The sequence below is a fragment of the Alosa alosa genome, chromosome 4 (genome assembly GCF_017589495.1).
Source record: "Alosa alosa isolate M-15738 ecotype Scorff River chromosome 4, AALO_Geno_1.1, whole genome shotgun sequence".
In the NCBI taxonomy this organism is placed as follows: domain Eukaryota; kingdom Metazoa; phylum Chordata; class Actinopteri; order Clupeiformes; family Clupeidae; genus Alosa; species Alosa alosa.
The window spans coordinates 37,305,073-37,319,134 of NC_063192.1; the positions used below are offsets into that span (position 1 = coordinate 37,305,073).

Genomic DNA, 14,062 nt, shown 5'->3' on the forward strand with positions numbered 1-14,062 from the left:
TGCGACTAATACGTTTTGTCATAGCCTACAGGAAATGTCTTGAAGCTGTCTTTACAAACAAAGGCTTTTCCACAAAGTATTGAAGAAATTTCAGTAGGCACGTTCAATCCTTTTTTCTTGTGTCATTCCACTTTAATACACATAACTCTTATGTTTGGATTTTTTATATGTGTGTTAATATAATGTGTGGTGAAAATTTCGAATAGACTCACTGGAAGTTTAGGCTAATTACTGAAAAAAAATTAAGCGTTCAATACTTATTTCCACCATATATTTATTTTACCTGAATATTTTAACTTCCAAATTAAATGTCAAAATGAATGTCAGACGAAATTTAAAGTTTGACAGACTCGATTTTGTATACAAAACACAGGTCACTCTCACTCTCCCTTGCTAAAGAGCTAAATGGTTTAGTCCGCCTGCACGATTCATGAGGTAGGCTAGTCTATCTTTTGTTTATTTAGTTGAGCATCGCTAGTAGTGGACCGCTAATTGTTGTGCTGCTGGTGCAATGTCTTTCTCCAAGAAAGCCAAGTCAGGTTACTAAAAACAAAGGCCAAAACAGGAAAGAGAGACATCAAAATAAGGGGAAACAACTGCTAATAAACTTCTTTCCAAAGAAAGGAGAGCACAAACGTCAAAACACGAAATCCCATGGTGTTTGCTTAAATATCTCCGCAATCATTAGTGCTAAAACGAACTGAGACAACCCATTGAAATAGCGGAAAATACACTTTCATAGGTTATAGGCTACACATGTAATCTGATGTTGCCAGCAGCCAGACCAATGGATACCTTGTCTTAGCTGAATTACTGAAGCTAAGCAGGTGTGGGCCTGGTTAGTACTTGGATGGGAGACCTCCTTGGAAAACTAGGTTGCTGCTGGAAGTGGTGTTGGTGGGTGGCCAGTAGGTGGCACTCTTCCCTCTGGCCAAAAAATATCGATCCCAGTGCCATGACGGGGACACTGCACCGTAGGAGATGCCGTCCTTCGGATAAGACGTTCAACCGAGGTCTTGACTCACTGTGGTCATTAAAGATCCCATGGCACTTATCGCAAAGAGTAGAGGGTTCCCCGGTGTCCTGGCTAAATTCCCAACCTGGCTCATTCAATCTGGCCCCCTAATCATCCTCCACTGTAATTGGCTCACTCCCTCACTCTCCACCTCAAGCTGGTGTGTGGTGAGCGTTCTGGCGCATAATGGCTGCCGTGCATCACCCAGGTGGGTGCTACACATTGGTGGTGGTTACTAGTGAGGTCCCCCCATCCATGTGATGCGCTTTGAGTATCGAGAAAAACCGCTATATAAATGTAATGTGTTGTTGTTGTTGATGTATTTCGTGATCCAGCTCCATCTCCATCACTTTCATGGCGCCAGCTTGATTCATGTCCTGTTGTAGGCTACATGCTGATCATTATCACTAGGCTAGTGGTTTAGGGCGCTTTTTTCTCTCCCTTTCTGTTTTCGTTAGTCTTAACTTTTTTTTTTTTTACTCAAGTAACGGATGGGATTTTTGATGTAGTGAAGTACAATACTTCACTCAAAATGTAATCAAGTAAAATGTAAAATACCGATTTTATAAATGACTTAAAAAATACAAAATACACAGAAAAACTACTCAATACAGTAACGTGAGTAAATGTATTTCGTTACTTTCCACCTCTGAATATGGAGTGTCTCAAGGCTCAGTACTGGTGTCACGACACCACCAGGTTCTCCACCAGTCTCTCCTCCTCGTCACTCTGCTCCAACGATCTCCCAATCTAATTCCCCTGTCTACTGATTACCCAATCATCCAATCTCCAGTTTGCCACTCCCCAGCACCTGTAGCCAATCTCCTACTGCCTATATAAACCCCTGTCACTCTGCTCTCTCTGTCTGGCCTCTTCAACGGAGACATTTACTCCAGCGCACAGACTGCGCCCTGTTTCCAAGCCCAGCTCCTTGTTTCTGGAATTTCCTGCTACGTCCCAGGTTGTAGAACTTTTATGTTGGACATTTTCTATTGGACTTTTTCTGTTGGACGATATCCTCTTGCAAGATTGGAGCCTTTATGTAGGACTGCCTTGTTTGTCAAGTCAAGATCTTCTGAGCGTTAACTTCACTTCAAGACCGTGTTTAAATTCTCCTGCCTTGGTTGCTGTGTTCAAATTAAAACGACTTGATTGAGCCTAACCTTGTTTCCTGAGTCTGTGTGCCCTGACAACTGGGGCCCCTGTTGTTTAGCAGATGATGCATAACTATACCTCTCCATAAAACCTGATGAATTAACCCCGTTAGCCAAACTTGACACATGTATAAGAGCTATAAAGACATGGATGACGAATAATTTCCTGAAGTCATGGTTTTAGGTTCAAAAAGATGAGGGATATCCTATCCACATCACAGGCTACATATAGTGATCTTCCACTGACCTCATCCACAAGTGTTAAAAACCTGGGAGTTATAATTGACCAGGACCTAGCACTAAGTAATCACATAAAACAGATCACCAAAACTTAATTTTACCATTTAAGGAACATTTAAAAAATAAGGAAGTCCTTCTCCTTACCAAATGCCAAGAAATTAATGTTTTGTCATCTCAAGGATATACTATTGCAATGCTATTATGCTGGTTGTAATAATACCTGTCTAAAGAGCTAACAGTTTATTCAAAATGCAGCTGCTCACACACACAAATATTAACATATTTTCCCCATCCTAGCATCTTTACACTGGCTACCTGTTAAGTCATTGACTTCAAAATATTACTTATAGTTCTTGGTTGGTTGCCTGCATTGAAAGAGGACACCTCATGAAGACGCTCTTTTGTCTGCTTCAGACAGAAGAAGCACTTATCTATGCTGGCTGCTGCTGAACAAGTGTACAAAGTCCCTCTAGATGGACTCGATGCAGTTGCTGCAGGTTCAGAAGATGGTCTACCACTTCTTTTCTGAAGACACTGAGTCCTGCCTGCTTCACATGATTTCTAGTAGCGAATCTTAGCATGATGCAGATGCTCACTGTTACAGGTGGATTTGTAGCAGTTCCTGTGCCAAACTGCTTTGTTCTCTTGTAAGATAATGGCACTGTAATAATGTAATCGTTGCCTGATCTGTGATCCCCATCTCTATACTCTCTCATAGACAAAAACAAGAAATTTGGCATATGTCTCTAGTGATGGTTCATTCACCAGTCCACACATATCTGCCACTGGATACATAGCCCAAAATCTGTTTCTTTTAGAATATGTGTGCCATCACCTGACTAACAGAAAGACACACCTCAGAATATAACCTAACTAGACTGTGCCACCATGGACTATGAAAATGTGCTTGCTCAAATGTAGAAGGTCACTAATATCACCAACCATGAAGAACAGAGCACTATGTGCTTCAGGTTATTCGATATTCTAAATTCTATCACTGCCAGCTATCATCAGCCAACTGTCAATGGTAGTCAGGGATGGATTACTGCATGGGCCTACCGGGCCCAAGCCCAGGGGAGACAAGGAGTCAGGGGGCCCAAGCCATTGCATGGAATCATTGCCTCAATATCACATCATATCAACATATAGGCTATGAATCTGATTGAATTAAAGTATTGGCCATCCCCAAAATGCACCAGAATATAGGAAATCACATCAAATATTTTTTTAAAAATGTCCCCCGCAACAATTAGTGGGTGGCCCTTAATACATCTGGGCCCAGGGGCCTGAAAGTTCATAATCCATCCATGCTGGTAGTGTCTCTCGTTCTCTTTCTCTCTCTTACACACACACACACACACCTGTCTGTTTGTCTATCTGATCCTTTACCCTTTCTTTTCATCACACTTACATAAGCTACGGAAGGCCTTACAGACTTCAGCTGGTACTATGTAAATGTCTATTAAACTTGATTTAACAGAGATCTCTGCACTTTGTGCTCTAAATGGGTGTAGACAAGAACTGACAGAGCAGTCTAGGCCTACACTCAAGCACACTAATAGGCATGAATTGATTGTATTGATATTGAAGTATAATTTTTTTAGCGGACAATTTTGAGAATTTTAGGCACAATTTCTTGTTAAAGAGATCAATAATCAGTCTAAAAATGTTTTATAATGTTGTATTGTTTATGTGGCCCAAAACCATATTTGACCTTTTCTGAATTTGACCTTTGATTTGGGTCCTTCAAAACCTTCAAAAAAAATGGAGACATGTTTTTTTTACTCTTAAGAACCCCTAGAACAAAGATATAATACTCTCCAAAAATTAACATGCGAATCCCACAGGCCCCCAAATTAGACACATAGGCCCCCCTACTAGTAGGTGAAGGCTACACACACACATCCTCAGGTTGTCTTCATCCTCAGGTTGTCTTCATCAGCTTGGGAAGTTGGAAATGAATAACCTACCGAAAAGATCAACTTTAATGTAGGCCTACATGCGAGAGTATGGGGATATTCTGGCATGCTATGCAGTCATCACTCTTCAGCATAGGCTAGTAAGTTGTTCCTATTTCTAAAGATAGATGTTGTTGTAGCCTATGTTGCGTTGCAGACAAATGGATCCATAACACTGTTGACAATTCCGATGTAAACAGGCAAATAACTCAAGTCGTTATATTGCATATTTGTAGAGGTTTCTTTGTTTCGAAAGTTGAATCTGCATTTTCCTCTAGACTTAAACGTGTTCTTATTTGTGCTGAGGCTGTGTATTAGTGTTGTGTTTGGCTATGATGTAGATTGTGAAAAGAATAAATATCAGAAGAGGCTTCTACGAAATAGCTGAAAGATCGATAATGCACATTTACTGTAGTGAAGTTTGCAAGATTGGAAAGAGGAAAAAGCGTTTACATGTCCATTTACATTATAGCCTAATCTAATGCACTTTTGTTTGTTTACATGTCCATTTACATTATAGCCTAATCTAATGCACTTTTGTTTGTTTACATGTCCATTTAAGTAGTAATTATCATGAACTATCTGTCAAAATAAGCCCCGCCCCTGAAACGTCATAAATCACGTCATAACCACGCCTCCTTTTTATGCAAATTAGCCACGTTCCCCTGTTAATTCGTAGACGATAGCTTCTACAGACCCCCAAATTTTTTGGGGATGGGTCTGATAGCCGTAATGTCCCAATAGATGATTCACGCTTTGCAGTAGTGGTCTTTTGTATAGCCGATGTTTTATATCCTCAACATTTGTTTGGAAGTAGTGCGCATCTGGTTCAAAAGAGGCAATAATGTTGAATCTGGCTGGGGTGGCTTACTTGACATCAAAACAGTCCTCCTGTAACTTCTGCGTGATGATGTGTTGCAGTGTAATACACACACAGGCCTTGATAAGTCCAAGAGGTAGCTCTGCCAAACAACCAACAAGGTCTTCACCAGTAGCTTTAGAAGTCCCGGTTCCATCTGCTGATGATACAGGGTTTAATGACACACCAATCTCTAAGTCTTCTGAACAATCCATCATGCCCACCACACCACAGGTATTTTGAAAGTATACACCGCATTATCAGTCATCTTAACATCTGTTGAAGGCATCCGCGACAGTTCTGAACGTCCTCGATGATCCGGCTGGTGTGATCGTTATACAACCACTAACCATTCAAGGGGTGTAGTCTGGAGGGGCTGACTTCTCCGCTACCCAATCATGTGTGACCTCTCCTTTATCTTCAGAGTCGTTTTGTTACCGGTAGGAGGTACACCCACAGGGGTGTCATCATCCACAAGATGGCATTCTCTAACATCCTCTTTATCATCCGTCAAAGTTAGCATCGCAAAATCTCTCACAAGTAATCCACGTCATAATGTATCATTTCTTGTTCAATTACTGATTCCTCTTGATGAAACATACTTCTTGAACTTTGATCCACACCATCAGGCCGAACAAGCGCTTCAGTCATTTCAACTTCATCCACATATAGAGACATTGTATGATGTTCACAACAGCTCTGAGAGTAAAGGAACCCTTAAGCATGAAAACCTCTTTTTTAAGCTTCATGAGCGAGGCTGATTCGGAGGCTTCTTCACAATGGTTGGCCAGTTCCAGATCATCTTGGCACGCCTGGAAGAGACATGCCTTGGCCCCTGGTATCTTTCCAAACCAGCACTCCATTTGAACAATCTATCAACCTTTTTGAAAACATCACTTAGAACATGCCGGTCTTTCCAAAGATACTCCACTTTAGGTTGTGATATCATGAGAGGCTACACGGCTCTCGGCGGGACAGTTCAGCAGTGCAAGGACACAAATTTAGGGGATAACGAAGGTTTTTAATCAAGTTCTGGGGAATTAACAAAAAGGTAACTAAGGATAAGGTTGATTGTTCAACCGTCAAAACTTAAACAAGGTCTCTTCAAACGAAAAGTCATAGTCCCGATTCCCTCAGGTAAATCTCTTTGTGAAAACTAGTCTTCAGCCTTACTTTAGACAGCACCGCAGCCCGTGTCCAATCCGGTGGTAAGTATTCCAGCCTTCAGGTAAGTATTCCAGTCTTCAGGTAAGTATTCCAGTCTTCAGGTAGAAAGTGCCACTTCGACCGTCTGTAGCTCCTCTGAGAGCACAACTTGAGCTTGTCTCTCAAATCCCACTCTCCCACCAACTGTGTCTCTGGGCCTTAAAAAGCCCTTCAGCTCATCAGGCCCTGATCGGTCTCAGGTGTGTTGGGATATCGTGTGTTTGAGGGGTGGAGTTTCCAACTCCCCCAGCAGATGGAGCCAAAGCTGTCCGTGACTGCAGCCATCTCAGGGGAACGTAGCGGCCCTCCAGAACGCAGCCTCTCGTGACATCACACATCCCCCCCCTCGAGACCGACGTCCTCGTCGGGGTGAAGGAGGCGAAGAAGGCGTCGCGCCGGGACAGGGCATCCGCATTGCCGTGGCGCTTGCCAGCCCTGTGAACAACAGAAAAGTTAAATGCTTGCAAGCTTAAAAACCATCTGGTAATCCTACTGTTAGTCTCCCGGTTCCTGGCCATCCACTGTAGAGGGGCATGATCCGACACCACCGTGAACCGTCGACCCAGGAGGTAGAACCGCAGGGATTCCAGGGCCCAGGTCACAGCGAGGCATTCCTTTTCCACAGTGGAATAGTTCCTCTCCCTTGGAAGTAGCTTCCTGCTGAGGTAGAGAACGGGATGTTCCTCACCGTCATGTGCCTGGGCGAGTACAGCACCCAGACCCACCTCCGAAGCGTCCGCCTGGACAATGAAGTCCTTCTTGAAGTCCGGCGCCACCAGGATCGGACTGGAACACAGGACTTGCTTCAGGTCGACGAAGGCCGCCTCCGCCTCGGGAGTCCACCTCACCATTTGTGAGTGGCGTTTGGTTGTCAGCTCTGTTAGAGGTGCAGCAATGGTAGCAAAATCCGTAATAAACCGTCTGTAGTAGCCGGCTAGGCCCAAAAATGACCTCACCTGTTTTTTGGTGATGGGCCGTGGCCAGTCCTGTATGGCCCGCAACTTGGCTTCCTGAGGCTTGACCAACCCCCGCCCAATGGTGTACCCCAAGTAGTTCGTCTCGCTGAAGGCCAGCCTACACTTTTTTGGGTTTGCCGTGAGCCCTGCTTCCCCGAGTGAATCAATCACAGCCTGTACCCGGGGCAAGTGGCTGGCCCAATCGGGACTTTGGATGACTACATCGTCCAAATATGCTGCAGCGTACCTCTTGTGGGTGCGAGGGCCGCGGTCCATCAAACGCTGGAACGTGGCAGGCTCGTGGAGACCAAACGGGCCGGGTATACTGGTAGAGCCCCCCCTGTGGCAAAGGCCGTCTTCACCTTCGACGCCGGGGTCAGGGGCACCTGCCAGTAGCCTTTGGTGAGGTCAAGGGTGGTTATGAGCGCGAGCATGCCCCAAGGGAGTCTATCAAGTCATCCACCCGAGGCATGGGGTGCGCATCAAACTTCGGACACTTCATTTAATTTCCGATAGTCATTGCAAAATCGTGCCGACCCGTCTGGTTTGGGAACCAGTACAATGGGACTTGCCCAGGCACTTTGGGACTCTTCGATCACCCCAGCTCCAGCATCTTCCTTACCTCCTCCTGAATCACCACTTTACGAGCCTCCGGCACGCGGTAAGGGCGCTGGTTTACCGTTTTGCCAGGCATGGTGCGGATCTCGTGTTGGACCACCTCCGTGTGCCCAGGTAGGGAGGAGAAGACATCTCGGTTGCGATCCACCAACTCCAGGGCCATCTGCCGTTGATGTGGGGACAGGCTTGGACCCACCTGAACCTCTTCTCTCCCTGGTTCCTTGGTCTCTGTGGGGGGTAGACAACTGAACAACGCCTCCCTGGCGTGCCACTTCTTTAACAGGTTAACATGGTAAATCTGCTCAGGCTTTCTTTTATCCGGTTGCCTCACCTTGTAGTTTACCTCTCCCACCCGTTCAATGACCTCATATGGCCCCTGCCAAGTTGCCAGGAATTTGCACTCCACGGTTGGCACCAGGACCAGCACTCGGTCCCCGGGCTTAAACTCTCTGGGTTGAGCAGACCTATTGTAGGAGGCTTGTTGTTGCCGTTGTGCAGTCTCCATGTGTTCACGCATCATGGGATAGACAGCCTTCATTCTCTCTCTCATGGCCCCGACATGCTCGATCAGGGTCCGCTGTCGGCACGGTTGCTCCTCCCAGGCCTCCTTGGCGATGTCCAGCAGTCCTCGGGGTCTGTAAGACAGCAAGAGCTCAAAGGGTGAAAAACCAGTAGACGATTGAGGTACCTCTCTCACCGCAAACAGTAGGTACGGTAGCAGCTGATCCCAGTTAGCCCATCTTCCCGATAAGCCTTCCGCAGCATGGATTTTAGAGTTTTTGTTAAAACGTTCGACGAGCCCGTCTGTCTGGGGGTGGTAGACCGACGTTCTCAGCTGTTTGATTTTCAGCAGAGTACAGAGTTCTTTCATAACTTTGGACATGAATGGACTCCCTTGGTCTGTCAATATCTCCTTCGGGAGCCCCAGACTAGTTGACAGAAGGAACAACTCCTTGGCGATCTGTTTGGACGTAGCCTTCCTCAGCGGGATGGCCTCCGGATATCGGGTTGCATAGTCCAGGATGACCAGAATGTACTGATGTCCCCTGGAACTCTTCGGTAAGGGCCCAACGATGTCCAGTCCAATTCTCTCAAACGGGGTCTCGATAATGGGCAAGGGAATGAGCGGGTTTCTATATGTGGGCTTTGGCGCCACCCGCTGACACTCAGGGCAACCACGACAATAGTTCTCTATCGTTTTGTGCACCCCTGGCCAAAAGAAGCGTCGCAAGATCCTTTCTTTCGTTTTCTCCACCCCTAGGTGGGCCCCTAGCGGGTGGGTGTGTGCTAGGTTGAGTACGGTGGCCCGGTGGGGCTGTGGTACAAGGAGCTGTTCATGCACCTCACCATTTTTCTGTACCACCTGATACACTAACCCCCGGTTTACTGCAAAATGGGGGTAGGTAGGGCTTGTCCTATCCCCTAGCACCACTCCCTCTATCACCTGCACATTCTTCAAAGCATTTGTAAGAGTGGGATCCTGTAACTGGGCTGTACCATACTGGCCTGTGAGAGGGGGAAGCTCTTTGGTGCCATGGACGTCTTCCTCGCTGGAGATTGGAGCACTTCCTGGGACCATGTTCTCTTCCTCCGTGTCTGGACCAGTCTCTGAGTCAGCCTGGGCACCTGCCACCTGCCAACCAGAGCACAGGCTGGAGTTAATGGTTCTGAGGGTTGTATTTGCGGGTTCTCCGGATACGTCTTACCTCTCCGCTTCCGAGGTACTCGGGTCAGCCTCTCCTGAGTCTCCCTCCACAGTTGGTGAAAGGCTGGGCAGTCTCGCCCAATTAGGACAGGAACGGGTAGGGAATCAACCACACCCGCTGTCGTGAGGATGGTTCCCCTGGTGGTGGTCATCGCGAGTTCAGTGGTGGGGTAGTCTCTGGTGTCTCCATGGACACAGGAGACCGGGAGGACTTTCCCTGGGGTCAGATACGATGAATCCACCAGATCCTTATGCACCAGGGTGACCCGGCTACCGGAATCTAGCAGAGCCTCCACATCATGGTGATTCACCGTCACCGGGCAGGTGGGGGTCGCGTTCTTGGGCCATCTCGACTCCCACACGAAGCAAAGCAAAAGGTGGGCGGGTGGTGAGCTGGAGGACTCAGCAGTGGGCATAGGCTCATCCGCTGGTTTCCCACACTGCCAGGAGATGTGTCCCATCTCCCCACACCGGTAACACTGGCGGGTTTCACTCTCCCGGTGTCCTCTTCCTGGTGCCGGCTGGTTTGGGGCTCCCCTGGAGCCTGGACAGCTCCTGAAGTGGCTGGATTGGATCCCTTGGGGTTCTTTGGGCCGGGCTCCTCCCGTCTGTGGCGGGGGCGCACTCTGGGGGCTCCTTCCTGGAAGCCCGAAGCATCTCTGCTGTGGCTTGGTACCTTTCCACGGCTTCCCACGGTTAGGTCCGCTGTCGTCAAGGCCTGTTGACTAATGAGCCGTTTAGCCTCATAAGGCAGGGGCCCGTAAGTATTTGTCCACCACCACGGCCTCCACTACTGCAGCTGTCATTGCTCTTCTCGGGTCCAGCCATTTCCCCGCGTGATCCGGACAAGTTCATGCATCTGTGCACGAGGGGCTGGTCTGGTTGGAAGGTCCAGCTGTGGAACCGCTGGGCCATGCCAAACTTGGTGAGCCCACCTCTGCTGAGGATCTCCGCCTTCAGTGCCTCCGTGGTCAGTGCGCCCTGTCAGAGGCCAGGTCCCGGACAGCATTCAGCGATTCCCCGACAGAAAGGGGCTAACAGTCCAACCCACTGTACCTTGGGCCACGCTTCCCTCGTGGCTGTAGCTTCAAAGGCGTGCAGGTACGCCTCAACGTCATCTGTGGCCCCCATTTTGGTTATAAAATCACTCGCCCTTATTGGGCGGACATTACGAACGGCCAACTGTCTCTGAAATTGCAGTTCCTCTGACTTCAGGAGGTTGGCTCTCTTTTGCTCCTCCAAGAGAGCCACGTTCGCTTGCGTCTGGGCTTGCTGGCCAGCCACCAGGGCTTTCAAAATGGCCTCCATTTTGTTTGGCGGGAGGTCTACGGCCAATTTAGAAAATTGGGATATCAGAAGTTCAGTGTCCTTCTCTGACATGCACTATTCGCGTATGAACTATGCCCGCATTCTCCACCATATGTGATATCATGAGAGGCTACACGGCTCTCGGCGGGACAGTTCAGCAGTGCAAGGACACAAATTTAGGGGATAACGAAGGTTTTTAATCAAGTTCTGGGGAATTAACAAAAAGGTAACTAAGGATAAGGTTGATTGTTCAACCGTCAAAACTTAAACAAGGTCTCTTCAAACGAAAAGTCATAGTCCCGATTCCCTCAGGTAAATCTCTTTGTGAAAACTAGTCTTCAGCCTTACTTTAGACAGCACCGCAGCCCGTGGCCAATCCGGTGGTAAGTATTCCAGTCTTCAGGTAAGTATTCCAGTCTTCAGGTAAGTATTCCAGTCTTCAGGTAGAAAGTGCCACTTCGACCGTCTGTAGCTCCTCTGAGAGCACAACTTGAGCTTGTCTCTCAAATCCCACTCTCCCACCAACTGTGTCTCTGGGCCTTAAAAAGCCCTTCAGCTCATCAGGCCCTGATCGGTCTCAGGTGTGTTGGGATATCGTGTGTTTGAGGGGTGGAGTTTCCAACTCCCCCAGCAGATGGAGCCAAAGCTGTCCGTGACTGCAGCCATCTCAGGGGAACGTAGCGGCCCTCCAGAACGCAGCCTCTCGTGACATCACAAGGTGTATATGCGAATTCATTCAAATCTTTTTCATTATAATATGTAGGTCTTCTGTATGCACTGCTAGACAGGCGAATGAAATCCCAAGACAGTTAGCATACATGTGGTAAGACTTGACATAGGCTGGACTATTCCATGATGCTGTGTAGCGACTGTCCATAGCAGGCTGTACAATATCCTTCCAAGAGTCCCTAAACATCACCCAATCTGCATCACAAAATGAAATGTGCCCATGTCATCTGAAAAACGCCAAATCCGAGATGTCAATGCGTATAGCTTCACACTGTGATCTTCCTTGTCAAAAACATAGCCTCCGATAAGCCCATCGTTCAACAACCATTGGTATTCCACGCCATCATTAGGTTTACTCAGAAAATTAACAAAGTTTCAGGTCTCCTCCTTTGCGGTGCATAAGTCATTTCAGGATTCGATAGCTTAAGCTAACAGGGGTGAGTGTAATCCGTCTCTTTGATTTTGCCATTCAATCATGTCAGCCATGGTAAGTTCTGTTCAAAATCACTGCTAACAATGATAGCTATACATCACCCCCAGCTTTTATAATCTCAATCCTAGAGACACGCCCGGGGCAAAACACACCCACTACAAGAGGGTTTATAGATAACCGGTGTCTGCATACAGACGCCACTACTCATAAACAGGTCTTTTACAATGTTATTAGCACTAGTGTACGTGGGTAGTAGGCAGACCCCCCTTTACATGAAAGGGGTCTCAAACAACACACTCAGAGACATGCCCGACAAAACACCATCCCTACAAAGTAGGATGCATTGCATACCATTGAAGCCCTGCAGCCGAAATAGCTCAGTTGGGAGAGCGTTAGATTGAAAATCTAAAGATCCCTGGTTCGAATCCGGGTTCCGGCAACTCCATTTTCTTTCTTTTTTTTTTTTTTTGTATTTAGCTCCATTTACCACTAAACATATACAACTCTTACAAAGTTTATCTGATTTCCCATTATCCACAAAACACACATGGGAGTTTGGGGGCCAATATGGACGCCCAGGGGTTTGACACCAGTCACATGACTGTCACATGACACTACATCCAATATGGATGCCAAGGGGGCGTGGCATTGTTTGACACCAGACACATGACTGTCACATGACTTTACATCCAATATGGCTGCCCAGGGGTTTGACACCAGTCACATGACTGTCACATGACTCACAAAACAATAACAATAACAAACAACACGTGGTGACAACCACGTGGCTAATTTGCATAAAAAGGAGGCGTGGTTATGACGTGATTTATGACGTTTCAGGGGGCGGGGCTTATTTTGACAGATAGTTCATGATAATTACTACTCATTTACATTATAGCCTAATCTAATGCACTTCTGTTTGTTTACAGGTCCATTTACATTATAGCCTAATCTAATGCACTTTTGTTTGTTTACATGTCCATTTACATTATAGCCTAATCTAATGCACTTTTGTTTGTTTACATGTCCATTTACATTATAGCCTAATCTAATGCACTTTTGTTTGTTTTAAATCCGAAATCAGATGGAATGTGAGGAGACTGCTATTAACTTTAAAGAGGCCTATCTACAATTGAAACTATCTGCAGCCTATGTCCTTAAATGTCCGGTCTATGGATGTCTAGTTGTTGACAGCAGGGTTTTTTTTTACGATTTAAAATTATACTTTCTAGATTATTAACGGGCCATATTGAAGAGCTGATGTCCGTTATTGTTCGTGCAAATATAGACTGATTCTTGTCCCTTGCATTTTGCAACTGTGAGGTCCATGGAAGGCGCCAGACAGAAATATTGTTTCATTTTGCGAGTGATATCCACACTCTGGCGGTGTTCGCTCCCAGTTTCAGAGCTATTTAAATGCAAAAATGCACAGAGGGAGTTACTAAGCTATACAAGGTATAATAAGCTAGGCCTATTACACAACATAAATTGTCACTATGCTTGCGACCCAAATAAAATCTCCTACGACCCACCTGTGGGTCGCGACCCAGTCTTTGGTAACCAATGCTTTAGACAACATAGGGAATGAAACGGGAGCAGGACAGGATTCGGGAGCTTTTCTCTCGGGATTTTGCAGGACAGGATTTTTTTTTTTGGGAGTCACATGATCGGGATATGACGGATGACGGGAGTATTTGTGTTGGCTTGGGATGGGAGCGACAATTGATTCCCGTGTCACCCTCTAGTCTGGACTCTGGCTCTGGCACTCTAAAATGTTGATATTGTTCTCAGTTAACCCTTTCTTGCTTTGTTTGGCAGTATGTTTTTGGGTCATTGTGTGGTTTAATGGTCCAATGATGCCCATTGGGGGAGGTCTCTCGG

The 14,062-nt window shown here is 46.6% G+C and overlaps 1 non-coding gene across 1 annotated transcript; it reads left to right on the plus strand.

Annotated features, from left to right (window-relative positions):
- Window positions 1–12,547: 12,547 nt before the first annotated feature.
- trnaf-gaa lies at window positions 12,548–12,620 on the plus strand. Its single transcript has one exon. It is a non-coding gene; the product is annotated as a tRNA-Phe (tRNA).
- The last annotated feature ends 1,442 nt before the right edge of the window (window positions 12,621–14,062 follow it).